Here is a 21272-nt window from a genome sequence, read left to right as displayed (position 1 = left end):
GTGGTAGTGAAATATGTATTGATTGATTGATTGTAGGGTCTAACGCGCCGACACAACGCAGACGATGAGGCGCATCGTAGTGGAGGGCTCCGGATTAATTCTGACCACCTCGTGGATCTTTCACATCCGCCGCAATCTCGTACACACGGGCATTTTTGCTTTTCGTTTCCATCAGAAAAGCGGCCGCCGCGGCCGGGAATCGAACCCACGACCTCGTGCTCAGCAGTGCAACGCCTCAGCCACTGAGCCAGAGAAACATGTAACGCGCGCGAAATGCTTGCTGAATCGAACGTTTCTCGCTTCTGATTTTTCTTCGCAATATGAGGCCTGGGATGAGGTGCGAACACATTATCTTCCGCCTCGCCACAGGGAAGGGTATCACAGAAGGCGACGCACCCAGATTCCCACAGACACACGCTGTTTGACAACGACGAAGTGGAGACAAGGTCGCACTCCTCATCCGTGCATACGTGTTCCATGCCCGATAGTTACGAAGACCCAGCAATAGTCCCGCATTAAAGGGGCCGTGAAGACAAAACACAAGTTTAATACACTAAATAGGCTGCTTTGTCTCGATGAAGCTGGCAGCATTTTCATCGTGCACTTCCAACAAATAATCAGTCAATCAATCAATCATACTTTATACAGTTTTCTGCTACAGGGGTAACAAAAAACTGAGGGCGGCAAGAAAAAAGCAGTCCAAACGACGGCTTGACAAGCCCTGTACAACAAGCAGGAACAGAAACTAACAACATCAATTTATGCACATAAATGAAAAGTAACACTTCTACATACAATTGAATATGATGTCGCACAATAGAAAACTATATACAGGAATTCATGTACAAAAGTTTATGAGAAAACCATACATGTACAAAATACTGTAAATGGAGATATTAAAGGGGTCCTGAAATACCTTCCGCCGATGCATGGATGTACATGTACCAAATAAGACAATGTATTAGCAATCTCCTCCCGCAAGAATTTTGTTAAAGCGATGAGTATTAGCTGAGAAATCGTAAATCAAAAACCGCGCATTACCGTCGCGCCGCGTTTCCTCCTCCTTTCGCTGTTGACGGCGCGAGCCTTCCCTCAAATGATGCTGCGCGCTTCAGCGGTGACGTCTTCCGCTATGGCGCTCCCCATACTGCCGTCTGCTACGGGCAAGCTTTGTTGACACCATGAATCCCGCACTCCGCTCAAGGCTGGAAAAGCGAACGAAAAATCTGGCCGCATTTGTGCGGCGGCCTGGCCTTGCCCTTTCGCGGTGTGCGTTGCTGCAGGGCAGCACGTGACTTGTAATCGGCGGCGAACTCGCAGCCGCTCGGGGAGGATCGTGCGTTCGGTCCCTTTCATGCACCGCGCACTGTTTATCCAAAAAGCGCCGTATCAGATGTGGCCCCGCTGGTGCCAGGCCTTATTTTGCGGCGGTGGTAATTCCTGCCGGCGGCATGTGAAAAAGACATTTTAAACCGATACAGAACCCGTGCACAAAACGCTTCAATCATGTGACCAGTTCCGCTTGGGCGACGCGTGGTGGAGAGCGGCAACGTTGGCAAAACATGCTCCGCCGTGGCTCTGAGCTTTCTAGCGCTGGAGCGAGCGACATTTCATTGACACTCTCAAGCATCGGTTGCCTTGGCAACAAGGCACAAACCGCCCCAGAAGTCAGTTACGGTTGAGTGATCCCGGTTCAGCTCGGGGCCCCACCTCGCGACATGTGGGCACTGCAGGCGTACCACTCACTCCCATTGGGAAGTGTGAGATGCGTTTGGCATTACAGGAGGGGATGGTGTGTGTGTTGTGGACGCCTTTGTTTCGCGATGAAATGCGACGTTGTCCTTCTGCGGGTGGATAGTGCTTCCCATGGTCTGGATTATCTTTCTCGGGCGACGTACGACTCAACCTCGCATGGGGTATGTGCAGTGTGCGTGGCTAAAAGCCATCTCCGCTTGCGCGCCAGAGTTAAGTGACTTGCTGTTCGTCCCCGCAAACCGCGCGCGAGGTGAGTGCCGAATTTACGAGGGGCAGGAGGAGGCAACCTATCGTCTCAGTCTGTCAATCGCGGTTGAGACTTGCAACGCATGTTTTGACGTTGTGTTCGTTCGAAACGCATCTCTGGATTGTTTTGAAGTGGAATAAAATGTATCCGTCAAACCCGGGCATTCGGCTCAGGGCGTTCTCTGCGATTGCACGAAAGAAGTGCCACGGGGCTTCAACGCTTTCTTTACGGAACTTACTCCAGGTAAGAGAATATCCATGTCGTGTTATGGCCGTGTTGCATTCAATACGAACGGTTAAGCGTTTGTTTACACTTGTTTCGTTTGTCGTAAAATGTCCACGCACTCCGACACTCCGCTGGCAGATCAGCCGGCGAGCCGACGCTGAGCAGACGACTCATCTCTTTGCCGGAAGTGCGTGAAAAAGCCGCCAAATAGCAGGATGTCTAGCTCATGACGAACATCTGGGAATCGATGATGTAGACATGTTAAGATGGCGGCGTCCAAAAACACGAAGGAAAGGGTGAGAAAAAAGCGACAAACTTTGCAACAAAAGTGTGAGCTTTCCGCTGCGCGTAAAAGAGTAATACTTGGCCCAGATGACCTTGACGGCCCAATTTAACGATTGCGCTACTTCATTTAGTGTGCTCAAAACGCCTTTCAGGGCCCCTTTAAAGGAGCCATAAGGACCAATATACAAATTTGTTTTATTCGAAAGATTTTGTTTTTTATAGTGCCCCTAGAGCTTGTCCGGCAGCAAATGATGACGTATTCACTGAGAAATCAATAAATTTAGGTTAAAATTTTGATCTCCCGACAAATCGTGCGTTTTCGGGACGTCAGCAATGAAGTCATAAGCGCGCGTATGCAAAGAACTTGCACTGCGGGATTCGGCTGCAGCGCTGCTTGCCGCCAGTCTTCCCAGATGCACTACCACACTCATGCACGGACTATTGTATGCCGTCGCTTTGTTTTTTGACCGTATTTGCAGCTGGCTCGTTTTTGTTAGTGTAGAAGGTAATCGTTTCGTGAAACAGAATATCCTCGACAAACAGGGTCACGTAAGACAACGTCGCTTACGCCAATCGGCCAGTGCGTGTAAGACAACTCGAACGCAGTGGACTTCTGTGCAACTAAAACAAGCATAGTGCACATCGGTACTTCAATGTTTACGTGTGCTTTCGTTACTTCCACTGTTTACCCCCCCCCCCTTCCCTATTCTTACTGTTATAAAAAGAATGTGCCCTAAATCTAGGCGCAAATAGCTCATTCGGCAAGCCCTGCCTGATTTGCGTTTTTTTTTTTTGGCCGGCCGCCGCCAATCTCAGAGCTGGCTGGTAAGACATCAATAGGTTCTGTTGAGGGAAACGAGCTAGTGGGTCGCATGGCCATTCCCTTTTTTCCTAATTATGTAGCTTATTTGAGCGAAGTTTACGTTAAACGAGGTGTCAGTATGATTCTAACGAGGCAATCTTTCGAATAAACCAAACTTGTGTTTTGTCTTCATGACTCCTTTAAGGAGATGGTATGAGCCACTGCGAGTTCATAGCAACTTTCGTGCAATTTCTCTATGACGTCACAGGATCTTGTTTGTGCTATTTGCGGCCGCGGGCCTGAGCCGCCGCCAAGAAACGCGACTGGGCGGTTGTAGTGGGGCCTCTGGTTCCTTTGGCTCATGTCACTTTCACGCGCACCTGCAGTAATGCGCTGGCAAACGTGTTTTTTAAAGACGATAGTCTTTCTTGGGCTACTTGAACCCAGAAATTTTGGTCTGTCTGTCTGTCTGTCTGTCTGTCTGTCTGTCTGTCTGTCTGTCTGTCTGTCTGTCTGTCTGTCTGTCTGTCTGTCTGTCTGTCTGTCTGTCTGCGACTTGATTCAGCCACCCGGCCAAAGTGAAATGAAGTCTGCGCAATAGTCTCAGTTACTCACAGCCAAATCTAAACGGCTAAGTCTCGTTTATATGTTCATACTTGTCAACATTGTTGAACAAGAACCAGGCATTACGCAAATATAAGGCAGAAAATCAATACACAATGGATATTTACAGTGTTCCTTTATTAAAAAATTGGCCGCGTATCGGCTCCTTTCGTTGCAAATGTCGTCAAAAGACGATAGTCTTTATCGACTTTTGCCAAGTAAATGCCTCCCCTCGCTTTCCCGCTCACCTCTCATGTCGTTCCTCTTGCGTCACGCTCCTCCCAAGGTAAAGACTCTACAGGTTTGCTTAAATCATTTTAAATTTCCCGCGTTCCACTGCTCAAAACCGGGTGTCTCGATGCCAACGCTGCCGTACGGCGAAGACACGCGTGAATCGAGGCGGCCTGCTTCATCGTTTATAGAACCGCGTTTCCCTACTCCGCGTGCGTTGCAAGCAGAACGTGGAACCTATCTAGTGGAACCTTTCGTAACTGTTGCCGGTTGATTTCTTAAAATGGCTCCAGAAGCTATAGTGGCGCGAGCGACAGCAGGCGACGGTGGAGGAAATTTTTTTCTGCAGTTGATGAAGTATTTAATTTCGCAAAAGTCACGCATGTATGATTTTTTATAAAGGAACACTGCAAATATCACTTCTGTATTAATTTGTTGTCTTATATTTGCGAAATGTCTTGTCCTTCTTCAACAATGTTGACAAGTATGAACATTACACCGGACTTAGACGGGTAGATTTAGCTGTGGCTATATAAGACTATTGCGCAGGCACTGTTTTACTTAGGCCGGGTGGCTAAATCGAGTCACAGACAGGCAGACGGACAGACAGACCGACATACAGACAGACAAACATAGAGACAGACCAAAATTTCTGGGTTTAAGTAGCCCAAGAAAGACTATCGTCTTCAAAAATCTCGGATGCTTGGATTTTGCGAAATGAAATGCTACATCTACCGCCGAAAAAAAAAACACTGTCGCCAGAGCCTGTCCAGCAGCAGTACCGTACACTTCTGCAACACCACCGCCTTTCCAGATGTGCCTACCCACCACCGCACCAGAAGCTCACCCGAGAGGAGGCTGTAGCCTGGCGGCAACTACAGACAAACACATACCCCCACCTTAGCTTCCTGCACATCATACACCCCACAATGTATCCACCAACATGCCCACACTGCAGCGAACATCCAACACTGTACCACACCACGTGGGCTACACACCAGCAGCCTCATTATTCGCGCCCCCACCCTCGAGCAGTGGGAGGCCGCGCTGTGCAGTTCGGATCCTGAGGACCAGCGACAGTTGGTGGACCGGACACGCAGAACCGCAGCCGCCGCAGGGGCCCTGGACTGAGGGCTTCTCCCGCTTTCAAGCGCGAACCTCTTTCGCTTGAATAAATGTTTCTCCACCACCACCACCACCACCTGCTGTCGCCCGCACCACTATAGCTTCTGGCGGCATTTTAAGAACTCAAGCGGCAACAGTTACGAAAGGTTTTACTGGATAACGTTCTGCTTGGAATGCACGTGGAGCACGGCCGCGTGGTTCTATAAACGTTGAAGTAGGGCGTCTCGATTCACGGGCGTCTCCGCCGTACGGCAGCGCTGGCATCGAGACCCCGGGCCTGGAGCAGTAGAACGCTTTAAATTCAAATTGACTTGGGCAAACATTTAGCGTGTTTAACTTGGGAGGAACGCGCCGCAAGAGGGACAACATGATAGGTGAGCGGGAAAGCGAAAGGAGGCATTTCCATGGCAAATGTTGACAAAGACTATCGTCTTTTGTCGACGTTTGCGACTAAAGGAGCAGAGACGCGGTCAATTTTTGTGCTGGGCCAAATTACGTCACTAGTGCACATATCACGTCACCGCGAAATGTGAGAGTTGTTTCATCTTGCGTTTTTTTTCTTGTTAAAAACGTATTTCGCAGCTCGAATGGAGGTGACAAAGTTACCAAATGATAGTTCATTCAAATTAAGCAATATTGTATTGTGCCTTTAGGAACCCTTTTAACAAAATTTAGTCCACTTTCGGGATGCTGTGGTCACCTTCCGAGCAGTAGAGCGTCTAAATGCACCGGATGAAACTGTCAAGCTTGTAGTGCTTTCCCGTTACGTTCCCTCAACTGTCTGGCTTCAGATTATGGTGATTCGGTGATTAAAATTTACGCCATTAGAAAAGTCTAGCAGGCGATAGGCGCCTGCTTGAGTCGCCTCTTGCTTTAGTGTCAGCGTCGGCGCTGATAGACGTATCCGAACTGCACCACTTCAGCAGCTGATGAATGGGCAGAAAGTTATTGTTATTGACGAATAGCTGTCTAGCCTGCCTTTCGTGGCACTGGTTATCTTCACAGGATTCGTATCTCTCAAACTACTGCAGTTTTCTCGTACGATACATTGTTTTTCGGTGGGCTGCACCCAAAGGGCCGTAACGGCAGGCGTCTGACTTGAACTCTGTTGCTAAGATCAGCATACTGGTGCTTCAAAAATACAGCATCGTCATGCCGTCGCAGATATAAGGACCTACATATTTCTCGTTCGGTGGGCACGAAGCATGTAAGACCATGCCCCAGGTACTGGGTGCACACCGCAACTTGTAGAAGCAACCTTTATTGAGAACCGCATATAACTGCTATTTGTTCGAAAGCGCAAGGTAAACTGGGTTTCCTAAAGAGAAAACTCCGTAACACTCCCCCTGCAGTAAAGTTAACCGCCTATAAGACCCTGATTAGACCAGCACTAGAATACGCAGATATAATTTGGAGTCCTTATCAAAAATGTCTTATTAATAAAATTGGGCGAGTGCAAAACTTAGCAGTTCGATTTGTGTTTTCCGATTACTCCAGGTATACCAGTGTTACTAATCTGCGTAAAAGAGCCGAACTTCATTGTCTTTCCGAACGGAGAATACATTCTAAACTTAAATTCCTGTATCTTCTCTATCATGGGAATTATACAATATCCAGATCAGACCATCTTCTTGAACCTTTCAGGCATTCCACGAGAACTAACCACAATAAGACATTACGACTGCCATCAAGTCACAGCAACATCCACAAAAACTGTTTTTCCGTCATCAATTGCATATTGGAATCAACTTCCATCAATAGCTGTGAACTGTGACACAGCAGAATCCTTTATTGAAAATATTAAAACTATAAGTTTTTAACAATGAACAATAGGGGATTTATTGTAATCAGTTTTCCCCTTGGATTGGATTGTACTTTTACGCATGATTCGGAACTTTGCATTCTGACACTGCTGTTTTGACTACTGGGAATTGAATAGATTTTTTTCTTCTTTTCTTGGATTGTGTCTGTGCCTTTCTGTACGTGACATCGTTGTTTGTATTACCCATTGTACCACTCCTGCTTAGACCGAGAAGGTCTGCAGTATACTCAAATAAAATAAATAAAATAAAATTGTATGTCATCGTATATTGAAGTGCCGTCATAGAACGTACGCTAGTTGGATTTTGCTATAATATTTGCACTGGATTATCAATGAGCGGTGTATCCGCCCCCTAGCATACGCGCCTGTAAGGGTCTTTATAGGAAATTAATGTTATTGATCACGCACGTGTGTGCGTGCGGGAGTACGTGCGTGTGATGTCACGTAACGTTAAATCATTCTGGTGGCCTCTGAAGTCACTCTGAAGTCATCAAGACTTCACATTCACTGGTCTCCCATTGACAAGTCTGTATATTAAAAATATATAAATAGCACAGCTATTTAGGCGGTGGAGATGTTTAAACCATGGATCTTTTGAAGTAGAGAGGAGATATTGTACTAGAAAAGTTTGCTGAACTATTTTCAGAATGGTTGAAAACTCGGAAAGTGTCCATAGCCTGGAAGAGCGCCAACATTATTCTGCTTCATAAGAAGGGAGATCCCAAGGGCCTCAAGAATTACAGACCGATCAGCCTGCTCTTGGTTGTGTTCAAGCTTTTTACCAAAGTTATAGTTAGCCGCATAGATTAGCCGCATGTAGTTAGTTTAGATTCCAATCAACCCAGAGAGCAGACTGGGTTTAGGAAGGGTGCTCAGCCATAGATCACATCCAAGTTGACAACCAAGTCATAGAAAAATCCGCTGAGTACACTTTACATCGCTTTTATACCCTTTACTTTATATCGCTTTTATATATTACGAGAAATCATTTGAATCCGCGCTCACTGCACCTGTTTTAGAAGCCCTAAAAGAACAGGGAAAAAGGAAACCTACATAACACTTTTAAAAGCCATATGTAAAGGATGCACAGGCAGGATAACCCTCCACAAGCAAAGCGATAAATTTGCGATCGCCGAGGGAGTAAGACAGGGAGATACCATCTCTCCAAAGCTATACACAGCATGTCTCGGGGGCTATTTACAAAGCTTGACTGGGAAAACATACGATTAAGGATAAACGGGGTATATTTGAGCCATTTGAGGTTTGCAGACGACATAGTCTTGATGAGTAAGACGGCAGAACACCTGCTGACAGTACTGAGAAATTACAACCAGAGAATACGACCGTGGGGCTAAAAATAAATATGAATAAATATAAAGTAATGAGGAATGAGCATGCGAAAAACATCCGTTTCTGTTTGGGAAACGAAACGCTAGAAGAAGTAAAAGAATATAACTACCTAGGACAGAAGGTTAGTGCTGATTCCAATCATGAGAGAGAAATCCGGCACAGAATAGGTATGGGTTGGGGAGCACTCGGCAAGCACTCCCAAACAATGAAAAGTAAGCTACCTCTGTCACTCAAAAGAAAAATTCACAACCAGTGCATACTGCCGCTAATGTCATACGGAGCTGAAACTTGGCGCCTTACTAAACGACTAGAAAGCAAACTTTTGTTGGCTCAATGGGCCTTGGAAGGAATAATGTTAGGAGTAACACGCAGAAACAGGAAACGAGCTACCTGGATTAGAGAACAAACGAGAGTAGAAGGTAACATAGTCAAAATAAAGAAACAGAAACGGGCTTGGGCTGGCCGTGTGGCGAGACGAACAGACAAGCGGTGGAGAATTAGGGTAACGGAGTGGATACCTAGAGATGGGTCAAGAAGAAGGGGGAGGCCATTAATCCGACGGATAGAAGAAATCCGAGGGGCTAAACTGTGGAGTCGAGCAGCGCAGGACGGGAGCGGTTGGAGGTCAGCGGGAGAGGCCTTCGTTCTGTAGTGGACCTGAGTATGCTGCTGCTGATGATGATGATGTTTAGGCCGACACAAATCCGTCCGGCAGAGACAGAAAACTCCAAGCGAACGTGAGCGGGTGTTTCGCGGCTACCGCCCGGCGCCTCCTGCGCGAGGTACCGGGCACGACCTTCGCGCCGTGGCTTTAGCAAAAAAATGTACCGAGCGCACGTGAGCGAGTGCCTCGCAGCGACCGGCCGGCGTCGTCCAGGCTTGCGCGAGGTCTTACACCACACGAGGAGCTCCTACCTTCGCCGTTGTCATCGTCGCGTAGCGACCGGCGCGCCACGGGTTTGCTGTGCTGAAGGCGATTACGATGAATCTGGCAATCTATCCTTTCGCACCAAGGAGAACCATCATCATCATCATTCATTCACATGGAAAGACAGCCAGCGGATCATTCGACGAAGAAACGGAGATCTAACGAGACGAAGACGCGCTACACGAGGATTTGCCTACGTGACTGGGCCGTCGGAAGACGACGACGATTGCTACTGAATAAAGCGCTGTACATACTTCGATGGTTATTGCTTTGCAGTGCCGCTCAAAACCGCTTTGCACTGTTGCTGTCCGCCTGCTCCCTCTCTTCTGGGATCCGCTGTGAGTGTGGGGAGAAGCTAGGTCGATCCCCAGCTCTGCTGTTTCTCCAGCCTTGCACCACGGGTGCAATCTGCGCCAGTTTTGTGTTGCTTAATGCATATTATGCAAATCGATACTATATTTGGAGCCAGCTGTACATAATATGTATTAAGTATTTGTATTATGTACTATATATTATTTAATGTGTATTATGTAATATGTATTATTTACATAATATGCATTAAGCAACACAAAACTGGCGCAGATTGCACCCGTGGCGCAAGGCTGGAGAAACAGCAGAGCTGGAGATCGACCTAGCTTCTCCCCACACTCACAGCGGATCCCAGAAGAGAGGGAGCAGTCGGACAGCAACAGTGCAAAGCGGTTTTGAACGGCACTGTACACGGGAGCACTAAATCAGTTTCTTCTGACTTAAGGCTGTATAAAAATTCATAAAGAGCTCCCAAATATTTTCACGAAGCGACATCACCCAGCAAGAAATTGCATATGGAACACCTGGAGAAGGTTGAGCTTTGCAAGCTGGCTTTATATTCCAGACGGGGACCTATCGTACTGCATGCGTACATTGCAGAGAGTTCCAAGGCAAAGAATGCAGCAGGGCAGCGCAGGACGACGACGAAGCTCGCTGACCGCTTGCTGCCAAGTCCAGCTCTTTTATTTTTATGTTTCTCGTTTATCCTGCCGAGATTTCTGCAAGAACAGCAGTCTCCTCACCCTTTGCGTCGCATGGGGTTCTTTTGGAGTCATCCACTTTGAGGAGCTCCCAGAGATCGAGTGAAGTCAACGGTGGTGGCACCATGGCTGCCGCTTTGGCTACAGCGGGAACTGCTCTCACCAGAGAAAAGGGCTCGGAAGACTAATCGGTGGAGCCACCGTGTAAGCGACCTAACCAGTGTGACAACGGCGGTCCTACTACCGCTACGTCGGCTACGGGACACGTCTCAATTACCTGCGAAAGTAATGACACCGCTGCGGAGATGCACGACGTAGAGCAGGAGGGCTTCAAGGTGGTGAGCCATCGGAAGCAGAGAACTGTCGGCATACCCGTTCTGTTATCTTCCGTAGAAACTGGCAAAGATCTCAGGCGTGAAAACCCAATTGCCCTTTTTTCTGCTGTTTCGGCTTTGCTGGGCAAAGCACCCAACCGCAGTCGTTTCACAGCTCAAGGCGCCTTACTACTTCATGTGACGTATGAAGAAGTGAACGCCCTTTTGCGATGCGACCGTTTGGGTGGTGTTGCTGTATCTGCCCGACTACCGCAATCCTATGTGCAGAACACTTGCATGATTAGAGACGTCCCCAAGTGGCATACATACGGAAGAGGAGCTCCTTGGGTCCTCCATGTGAGGCGCATTATGCGTCGAGACCATTCGCCGCCCGAGAAGTGGAAAGACTTCCCGACCAACGCGGTTGTGCTGACATTTGCCACGAACTCCGACCATCCGGCGAAAATCAACCTTGGCTTCACGAGACACGAAATCGCCGATTATACGGAGTCACCTCCACGCTGTTTTAAGTGCCAACGGTACAGCCATATTGTGAAACTCTGCAGAGCTGAACAGCGCTGCAAGCGTTGCGGAGGTTCCCACAATTTTGTGGACTGCAAAGAAAAGGGTTCATGTGCAAATTGCGGTGGTGATCATCGCGCAAGCTATAGTGGATGCCCATTTAGAGTGAGTGCATTACATCGACGGAAGGCGTTCATCTCTGGGCTGGACCCTCCTCCAGAAGCGCCGAAGCCATCCGATGAAAAGCAGTTTCCAGCGTTGCCACCTTTAGAACCTACCAATGCAAAGGAAAGTGCACGAGCTGCAACATGCTCAGTATTACCGACGCCGCCAGCTACTCCTAGTGAGGCTGAATCTGCCCAAAAGCCGCCTCAGGAGGTAGAGACTAGGCAGTGTAGAGGAGCTCAGTACTTTCAAGCCTTGAAAGAGCGCCATAATAGACAGGAAGAACCAAAGAGCAGAAACGTCGTTGAAATTATACGCTCTCTCTTTGCAGCCTTGCGGTCGTACCTCGCCTCAATGGCCCCTGGAACGACCAAGATCATCCTTGAGACAGCGCTCGTCTCAGAACCAGTCATTGTAGGATCTTCGATTCCATTCCTGCAACAATAATATGGCGTCCTTAGGCCATAGCTTTACAAAACTACGAAGAAAAGTGGCCCTAATCATGCAATGGAACTGTGCTGGTATAGCATGTCGTCTGGCCGAAATTAATGTATTTGTTAAGGACACTCCAATCTTTATTCCGGCTTTGTCGGAAGCTGGATTACAGTGGAAAAAGATCAATACCTGGCTATGTGGCTCACAAAAATCCGAGTCTCTAAACATTTCCGCATGGCAGTGCCACCCTGCACATCCGGCGTGAGGTCACTCATGTATCCTTGCCGGTTAGACATATTTGCTCGGAAGTAGCGGAAGTGGTTGCGGTAAGCATTCAACTGGGCAAGCACAGGCTTAGCGTTGCATCGATTTATTTGTCCCCAGGAAGATCCATCGACTGCAGAGTTCCCTTGGAACAGCTGTGTAATCGCTGCCCCGCCCCTACGATCATCTGTAGGGATTGTAATGCCCATCATTGTCTGTGGGGCGACACAAAGACGGCTGCGAGGGGCAAACATCTTGTCCACGTAATTGACCACTTGAACCTGTGTGTTGCGAATGATGGGGCTCCCACATTTTTCCGACCACCTGCGTCGGCAAGCACAATAGATCTCACTCCCCATAACAGTGATATCCAGAACCAGTGTTGCACAGCGCCCGACCGTATGGGCAGCGACCACTTTCCCATCTTCATTAACGCTGCTGGCTTTCACCACAGCGAAGTGAAAATTGCCCGTGTGGTCAATTGGGACCGGTATAGAGAGGAGCTGAGTGCTGCATCAGATGACCTGTTCAAGGATATGTCAGCGAGTAAAGAGAAGGCAACAACAATCTGTAAGCTCCCATGCCACTTCCCAGCGCCAGATTTGAAGTTGAAGAACCTGTGTGCCGCCAGGCGAAGAGTTGACCAGCAGCTAAAGCGAAGAAAGGGTGATCCAACACTGAAGACCACCTTCAACAGACTAAACTCCGCTATCCGGCGGTATACAATCAGATTAAGGCGCTCCCAATGGGCTGCGTTTTACTCTTCCTTAAGAGTATTCACACCAGTGCCTCGAATTTGGAGCATCGTGAACTCGTTGTCTGGACAGTCACGTTCGATAAGACCATTTTCGGCCTTGGCATTACGGAAGGATGTGGCGATCTCCCAATTGGCTGAGGAATTTGCGGACGCGTACACTTATACCACGTATGCGAGAATCCCTTCCCCGTTAGCCCCCATGTCCTCCTCAGCGTTGGGTGCCCCATTCAAGCTTCGGGAGTTCGAGAGCACGCTAAGTACCTTACGCAGGAGATGTTCACCAGGGCCTGACGAAATCACCAATCGAATGCTGCTTAATTTGCCTGCAAAACGCAAAAACGATCTCCTCCGGTACTTCAACCTCATTTGGAAGACTGGTGCCATTCCTTCTTCGTGGAAACTCGCCTGGGTGGTGCCGGTTCTTAAACCTGGAAAGGACCGAACGGTGGTGTCTTCATAGCGGCCTGTTTCCCTCACATCTTGTGTGGCGAAGTTTATGGAGAAACTAGTTTGTGCGAGACAAACATGGCGGCTAGATCGTTATAAAAAACTACCATACTGCATGACTGGGTTTCAACGACGCTTAAGCGCCCAGGATAGTGTTCTGTACTTTATCAGCCATGTCGAACATACTCGAGTGCATGAACTTTGAACTATAGCTTTGTATTTTGGCGTTTCGAAGGCTTATGACTGTTTCCTGAGACAAGCAATAATAGACCGACTACATGCAATGGAGGTGTCAGGAAACCTTCTCCGCTTTGTTCACAGCTTTCTCACAGACCGGTACATGCAAGTGTGGTTCGGGAGTGTGCTGAGCGAAAAACGGAGTGCCTCGAGGGGGGTTCCCCAGGGTAGGGTTTTGTCCCCTATTCTTTTCAATGTGGCTATGGCTGGGCTACCTGCAGCACTAAAGGAAGGTCGACAACGATCTCAAGTATCCGCGTACGCTGACGATGTTTGCATCTGGTTGTCCGGATATCAACATAAGCGACTGTCAGTGATGGCTCAATGGAGTGTTCACACCATGGAGAAATATTTGCCCTCCGTCTGACTGACGCTTTCAGCCGAGAAGTCCTGTTTTCTTCTTTTCCCTGGGAACCGGCGACGGTCCACCCATGTTAATTTAACACTGGCCAGCCTGTCTATCCGTCAAGCCACTCACGTGCGGTTCCTTGGTGTCACCCTGGACAGCAGACTATTGGCGACGGGCAGTCGACATGAGCAGTGTCGACAATCGACACTGCTTCCCCATGTGAACATTTTGAGGAAGATTGCTGGAGCTAAGTGGGGGAATCACCCGGCGTTGATGATTAAGCTGCACTCAGCTGTGATTGTGAGTCGCATTCTTTACCGCTTGCCTCTGATCTCCCCTTCAGAATCCCTGTATGAGCGACTCGAAGCGTTACATAGGAAAGGGCTGAGGATAGCAATTGGAGTTCCTCAAGGAGCAGCAAACGAAAAGGTCATACGGGAGAGCTAAGTCTCCTACACTCCGCTTGATCGCGTCACAGAGGTTACGTACACAGGAAATGCGTCTAGGAGAAACCAGTGCTAGAAGAGCAATAATAAGGTGGCTTCGAACAAGGACAGCCGCTCATGCGCACACTGCTCTTAACACTCTGAGAATATTGTGCCATCAGTGACCGGGGAAACTTCCCATCTCAATGCCGCCATGGTCTTACGAGAGCCTTCAGTGTCAGCTACATGCTCCTCACATGAGAATCAAGCAAAGCACGCCGGTGGAAGCAGCCATATTTTTGGATCTTGAACATTTGGAGAAATTATCCCAATCACCTTCAAAATTTTATGGATGGCTCAGTCGATCCACACAGAGGGGTTAGTGCAGCGGCGTATGTCATTCCTGATGCCCGGGTATTCTGGGCAGCACGCCTGGATCATGTGATGTCCTCCACTGAATCCGAGTGCATTGCTATCGCGGCTGCTTTGAGAAAACTGAAGTGATATAACCCGCAGGAAGTTGTAATTCCGACTGACTCAAAAGCAGCGCTACAACTTTTGCAGCGTGGGATCCCCACGAAAAACGACTATCGGCGTTCCTTACGGCTTGTGCAAGAACTCAGCAACAAGGGTTTTAATGTGTGGTTTCAATGGATTCCATCCCATGTTGGCATCAAGGGCAATGAGACCGCCGATAAGATGGCACGGAGTGCGCTGCAATTTCTACCGACTGTTAAAGTTTCCCCCAATCACTGGAACGACTTCAGGCGAACAGTGGCGCAACATTTCAAGTCCTTGAAAATCCCCTATAATCAGCCTTGCGTCACAAAGGGACTTACAAGATCGGAGGCAACACTGCTGTACCGCATCCGAACGGGCTCAGCGAAGACCACAGCATGGCTATTCAAGGTGGGCTTCGTGCGATCGCCTCAGGGTTCGTCATGTTCAGTGATAGGGGATGTACACCACTACGTAGTGCGTTGCCCAGAGCATGATGTCGAGCGGACTGCAATGCTCTCAGCAATTCGGAGGCTGGAAGCTCCACACAGCACTCTGGACCATATCGTCTTTCCAAGGGGGCATTGGCTGCTGCGCAGAGACGTGTCGCGCCTTCTCCTAACCTTCCTTCAGGAGACGGAACTGGCGAACTCGTGGTAAAAGGACACTACCATTGGCTTATTAGGAGGAGCTTGGGCGTAGCAATTGCCGGCATATCCAGCCAGGCTAACCCCGCCTGATCCCACACAACAAGCACCACCACCACAGGATAGAAGGGGTTATAGGACAGTGGGAGAGGCCTCCGTCTTGTAGTGGACCTAAATGGGATGATGATGGTCATCATCATCATGATCATCGCCAATATTATCGTAGACAACCAGTATTATCGTAGTTATTGGTTTCCAAACAGCCTCGATTGCGAACAGCCGAACCCGCTGCATTCACTTACACTTCTTGTAAGCTTGTGGCTTATATTTTCACGAAGCCAAAGACAACGCAGTTGTCTTGAAGGAAAAACAAGCTTATTGGAGCGAACTTGTGCTCCCCTAACCACTCAAAGAATACAGATGCGGCGAAGCAGCAGTCCACAAAGTGACATGCGCAGGCGAGTGTCGGCGAATCGAATACTGCGGCGTCTGCTCGGCAGGCTTTTATCTTTCGGCGCGAGTATTTCTGGAACCGTCGATTTACATTCAGAACATTGTAGATCAAAGAGGATTATTCAAGGTTAGGGACGTTAGGGCGAAACGCTGTGCTTACAGAATGAGATACCCGTGCGGCATGAAAATAAAGAATGGAACACGCGCTTCCCTACGGACGCAGATAACACAGCCGGGTGCGGCCGGGCAGTAAAAGCAAAACATAAACAAACAAACCCAATACATGGTTCGCGGCAATATGATAGAAAACGACAGAAAATATAAAAAACGCAAAATGAGTGTTTTGTTCATTACCGAGAGTTCGACATCGGTGAACGAGCGAATCGGACGCATTAGTGAGATCGTCTTGGGGTTGAAAGCGCTCACAAAACAGGGACGAAGGTATAAAACGAGCCCAAGAGTTTCCAGCTAGCCCAATTGTTCGTTCTACTGCACCACTGAGAAAATTATTATCAGGCTAAGCGTTTCGCTGCAATTACCACATCACGGAACGGACAGTCACTGCCGTCCTTTTTTTTGTCTCGATCACAGTCTACTTTACTTTGTAGACTGTGGCTGGGAGTGGCTTTCACACAAGCCTACTCCTTCCTCATCGGGATGGCCAGTAGTGCCCAGTGCGACGCCTGCGAGGTTGAAGACTCAATCGAACATGTGCTTTGTTATTGCCCGCAGAATTCATCAGAAAGGCGTGTTTTGGCCGTTGAGCTCAACCAATTGGACAATCAACCATTCACACTAGAAACTATTCTAGGTCACCGACCCCTAGAATCGACTTCGCAGAAGGCAACAAAAGCCCTTTTGCGTTTTATGAAGGAAACAGGCTTAGCCGAAAGACTATAGTGCCCGCATATGGACTGAAGTGTGTGCGTGGCCCTTCTCCTTTCCCCTCTTTTTTTCTTGCTTTCTCTTTCATCCCCTGCACACCTTTTCCCCAGTGTCGAGTAGCAATCCGGGCTCTAAGCGTGGATAACCTCTCGGCCTTTCCGTTTGCTTTTCTCTCTCTCTCTCTCTCTTTTATGGTCACAGCACGAACTTGTAACATAGCTGCACACGACAGCGCGGCGACTGTGACAGCGTTGAAAGTGATAATGCATAACACAGCTTCCAAGGTAACCTTAAAACAGATAGCTCATTTATGTTATTAGAATAGATGAAAAGGGACGAATAAATGCCGGAAAAAAAATGTGGCTTTTCCTTCAGTGTTGACACTTGCCTTCCGCTCGCGCCTACGCCAACTTTTCTGGATTGCCTTGCGGTATTACCACTAACTTCAAACAACCAAAATAAGTTTATTTTGCAGGCGCTAACGTCGGTATTTATCTTGAAAATGCGCAAGAAGCATTTTCTATCTCTTTTGCTCGCAATGTCGCATGGCTTAGTAGTAATTTTTGCCAGCCTAGCGTGAAATCACCCGACGTTTCGTCAGACCTACACGTTCGCACAACCCTTATTACTTCAGAAGGGTTAAAACTTTAGCTGGTTGTTACATACGTTCGTAAGAATGCACCAGTGCAACGAACGAAAGAAAAGGCAAGCATACGCACTTCATGTCTCCTTTTCGTTCCGTCCCCTCCGTTGGGCTACCGCTTTCTTACAAACTGATTACTTACTCTTCACTTACACAAAAAAAAAATTGGCCGCGTATCTGCTCCTTTCGTTGCAAATGTCGACAAAAGACGATAGTCTTTGCCGACATTTGCCAATCAAATGCCTCCGTTCGCTTTCGCGCTCACCTCTCGTGCTGTTCCTCTTCCGTCGCGCTCCTCTCAAGGTAAACTCGCTAAAGTTTTGCTCAAGTCGATTTAACTTTACCGCGTTCCACTCCTCCAGGGCGGGTGCCTCGATGCCAGCGCTGCCGTACGGCGGAGACGAGCGTAAATTGAGGCGCCCTACTTCAATGCTTATAGTACCGCGTTTCCCAAGTCCACGTGCGTTCCAAGCAGAACGTGGAGCCTATCTAGTGGAACCTTTCGTAACTGTTGCCGCTTGATTCGTAAAATGCCGCCAGAAGCTATAGTGGCGCGGGCGACAGCAGGCAATGGCGGAGTGATTTTTTTTCTGCAGTGGATGTAGTATTTCATTTCGCAAAAATGAAGCATCTATAGTTTTTTTAAGGAACACTGCAAATATCACTTGCGTAATATTTTGTTGTCTTATAATTGCGTAATTTCTTGTTCTTGTTCAACAATGTTGACAAGTACGAACATTACACCGGACTTAGAGGGGTAGATTTAGCTGTGACTATATAAGACTATTGCGCAGGCGTTGTTTTACTTTGGCCGGGTGGCTGAATCGGGTCACAGACAGACAGACAGACAGAAGACAGACAGACAAACAGACATACAGACAGACGAAAATTTCTGGGTTTAGGTAGCCCAAGAAAGACTATCGTCTTTAAAAATTGGGGCAGCTTCGCCCTATTGGCGCGAGGAATGGGCATAGAGCGAGGCTGGTGGCTCCACCTAGCTTATTCTGGGTTCGGCAAAGTTTATGCATGGTTAGGCTTGAAGACTCGGCCGAGTCTCCGGCGTGGTTGTACTTCGAGGCTTGGCAAGTTTTAGCCGCCAGAGCATTGAATACTCGGTTATTAAAGCATGTACAAAGTACGCGTGCCTTCCGACTCTGCGGCGAAGCTCCAAGAGTAGCAGAGGGTGCAGCGGGGCGAGCGTTTACTCAACATTTTTGAACTCGCTCGGCGGGCACCGTTTGGCTTGTGTGGTCTGGCGTGTATGACGCTAGTTAAGAAGTAGAATAATGTTATCGCTTCCTAGCCTTTCGGCTTCTTTTATGCTGGCAATAGTTCTTCTCTTTGCACCGTCAAAACTGCACCACTCGTCGCAACAAGCGATAGAGCGAGCCACCCCGCGACGCGTTTCCAAAGCCGTGCTTGTTGTATCGCGCCTCCGACAGGTGGCGACTCGAGGCCCGCCAGAGCGTTGCAAGGGAAAGCTACGGTAGCGCTGCATTGCCGGTGCGGGCGATGACGTCATCTCTGGGTGAGCTTTTCCTGAGCACGTTCGCCGCCTCAACCACCAACCTGAACAGCATCGCTGCGGAAAATGATAAATTTTCGGTTAATCCAAAGTTCGCACTCGTTCTCTCTCCGGAAGTCGAAAGTACTTCCGCTGCTCTGTGACCAACGGTAGTTTTCCCGCGCCGTGCTATGACGAGCAGTCGATGGATGACTTCGCGGCAATGGCGGTGGTGGCGGGCCAAAGCTGTTCCTCTTCGCTCTCGTAGTCAAGATAAGTTGGATAATTTATAAATACTGCCATTATCGAAAGGGTATGTCGTCATCAGCGACAGACTACACGTAGTCCCCTCGCTCCACCGACTGTTTCAAGGCACCCACAGCGTCTTGAAGCCTGGGCACGAGGCGAAGCAGGGGAGCCAAACGGCTTACGCCAGCAATACCCAGCACCAAATCACAGGCTTCACCACGAACAATCCAATACCCGGAGCCGCTTACAGAATAAATGGCTAAGCAGTACAACACCACAGGGGAATCAAGAGTAGTGGGAGGCAGTTCTTGCCAGCTGGACTGACCCCAACCGCCGCTCTGAAGTAAATATTTATTTGTCTTTTTGTAGCGAAAGCTACACTACGCTACCTCGGGCAGTCTTCGCGGGGTGACCAGTTTTCACCTTGTGAACTGGAGGTCAAACCACACCCCCTTCGGCGAGCGCCCGGAACGAAGCAGCGGCACGATGGCGGGGAGAGATAGGCCGCAGGGGAGAAATAGGCGAGGAGGGAACGGACACGTGCGGGGAACCTGTGTCGCCACCTGGCGGAGGAAGGCGAGGTGGGTGGTGGTGATTTATTAACAAAGGAGGGAAGAGAAAAGGCCTGGGGATATTGTTGAACTCAACGGGAAGTTCACCCTCATACGACCCAGTCTAGGGAAGGGGATTGGGGCTTCAAAGGATAAGAAGAGAGAAGGGGGAAGAGAAGAGCGGTAGGAGAGTGGGAGATAGTCTATATCGCGTTCGTTTAGTCCATGACTCGATGGCTACAAACGCAGCGCTAGTCCTGTTGTAACCAGGAAGTTGACTAGGTGCTGGAAGACCTCCCGTCGGATGGCGTCCGGTCCCGTGGGGAACAGGAAGTCTTCTAGCTTGTGGCTTGGGGCACCGAGTCGCTGGAGTTCGGCCCGAAGTTGTGCCCTTGCGGTGTCGTGCTGCGGGCAAGAGCACAGCAAGTGCTCTAGCGTCTCGGGCTCTGGGCAGTCAGCGCAGGTGTGGGATGCTCGGCGGCCTTGGTGGTGCAAGCGCGCTCCCACGTTGCAGCAATTGAACCGCAGGCGAAGAAGGAGCGACCGGGCGTCTCTGCTAATGCGTCCGGGCAAGACCCGTGGGGCCTGGCCACTGACTACTCGGGCATCTGGATGCATGGCCTCCACCACTCGTGCCAGGATAGTCCTTGCAGCGTCAAATGACACCACAAGGACTATCCTGGCACGAGTGGTGGAGGCCATGCAGAACGCCAGGTGTGGTGAAGCTTGCGCCCTCAGCTAGGGTTAACCAAAGCTAAACAGCAGCAGTCTTTTCTCTAAAAAGTTGTTGTTTATGACGATGATGATGATGATGATGATGATGATGATGATGATGATGATGATGATGACTATGGATACCAAAAGACGTCCATGCACTGAACTTCATTTCATGCGATACACCACAGACGCGATTTTAGATTTCGTGTACCGCACAGAAGCAGCTGTTCTTTGATGGCATAAAGCACAAAATTAAACTTCTCATAGGGTGAACACTTCCTAACACAATCTAAAATATGTTTAACGACATTTATTTACGGGGACATGGGGTGAGATATTGATTTAAATTTCGTACCGTACTGCAGAACTGTCGAAGGAGACCTTGCGCGGAGCAAAGCATATAAGGCGTAGAAACGTTGCACACTGCCTAAACCAATAACATAGCTTACCACTGGTATTCAGGAGAAAAAAAAGGCACAGATATTTGATAAGAGCATTTTTGCACAAAATTATCGACTTGAAAAAAAGAAACAAAAAAGAAACGAAGGTTTGCGGGGGCCCGAACACAGGCTGTTTCAGTAGGAACCAAACCATCTAACCCACAACCGCGAAGACCGCGATACTTTTGATAAAGTATTCCCTTTTTGGTCGTGCGTCCGGGTCTACATGTCGCACGGCCATACGAGGTTTCCAGAGACTGTGCAGGCTCAAGGCCATAAACAAGCCAAATGGCATGCTCAAGGCTTGCTCAAGTTCAAGACATGCTCATTACGTGTTCCAAAGCCACAAACGTCGAAAGGCGGGTCCTCGTTAGCAGTTGGTCGAAA

General features: G+C 48.8%; 1 protein-coding gene across 1 annotated transcript in view; it reads right to left on the bottom strand.

The window, feature by feature from the left end:
• LOC144141197 (CD180 antigen-like) overlaps positions 1–21272 on the bottom strand; it is a 205286-nt gene that overhangs the window by 116263 nt on the left and 67751 nt on the right. The window lies entirely within an intron of this gene.

Source organism: Haemaphysalis longicornis, unplaced genomic scaffold (genome assembly GCF_048455015.1).
Source record: "Haemaphysalis longicornis isolate Haplotype H1 unplaced genomic scaffold, Haemaphysalis longicornis Haplotype H1 scaffold_6, whole genome shotgun sequence".
In the NCBI taxonomy this organism is placed as follows: domain Eukaryota; kingdom Metazoa; phylum Arthropoda; class Arachnida; order Ixodida; family Ixodidae; genus Haemaphysalis; species Haemaphysalis longicornis.
The sequence above is the reverse complement of the archived record's forward strand: the minus strand, read 5'-3'. Positions and strand labels throughout refer to the sequence as shown.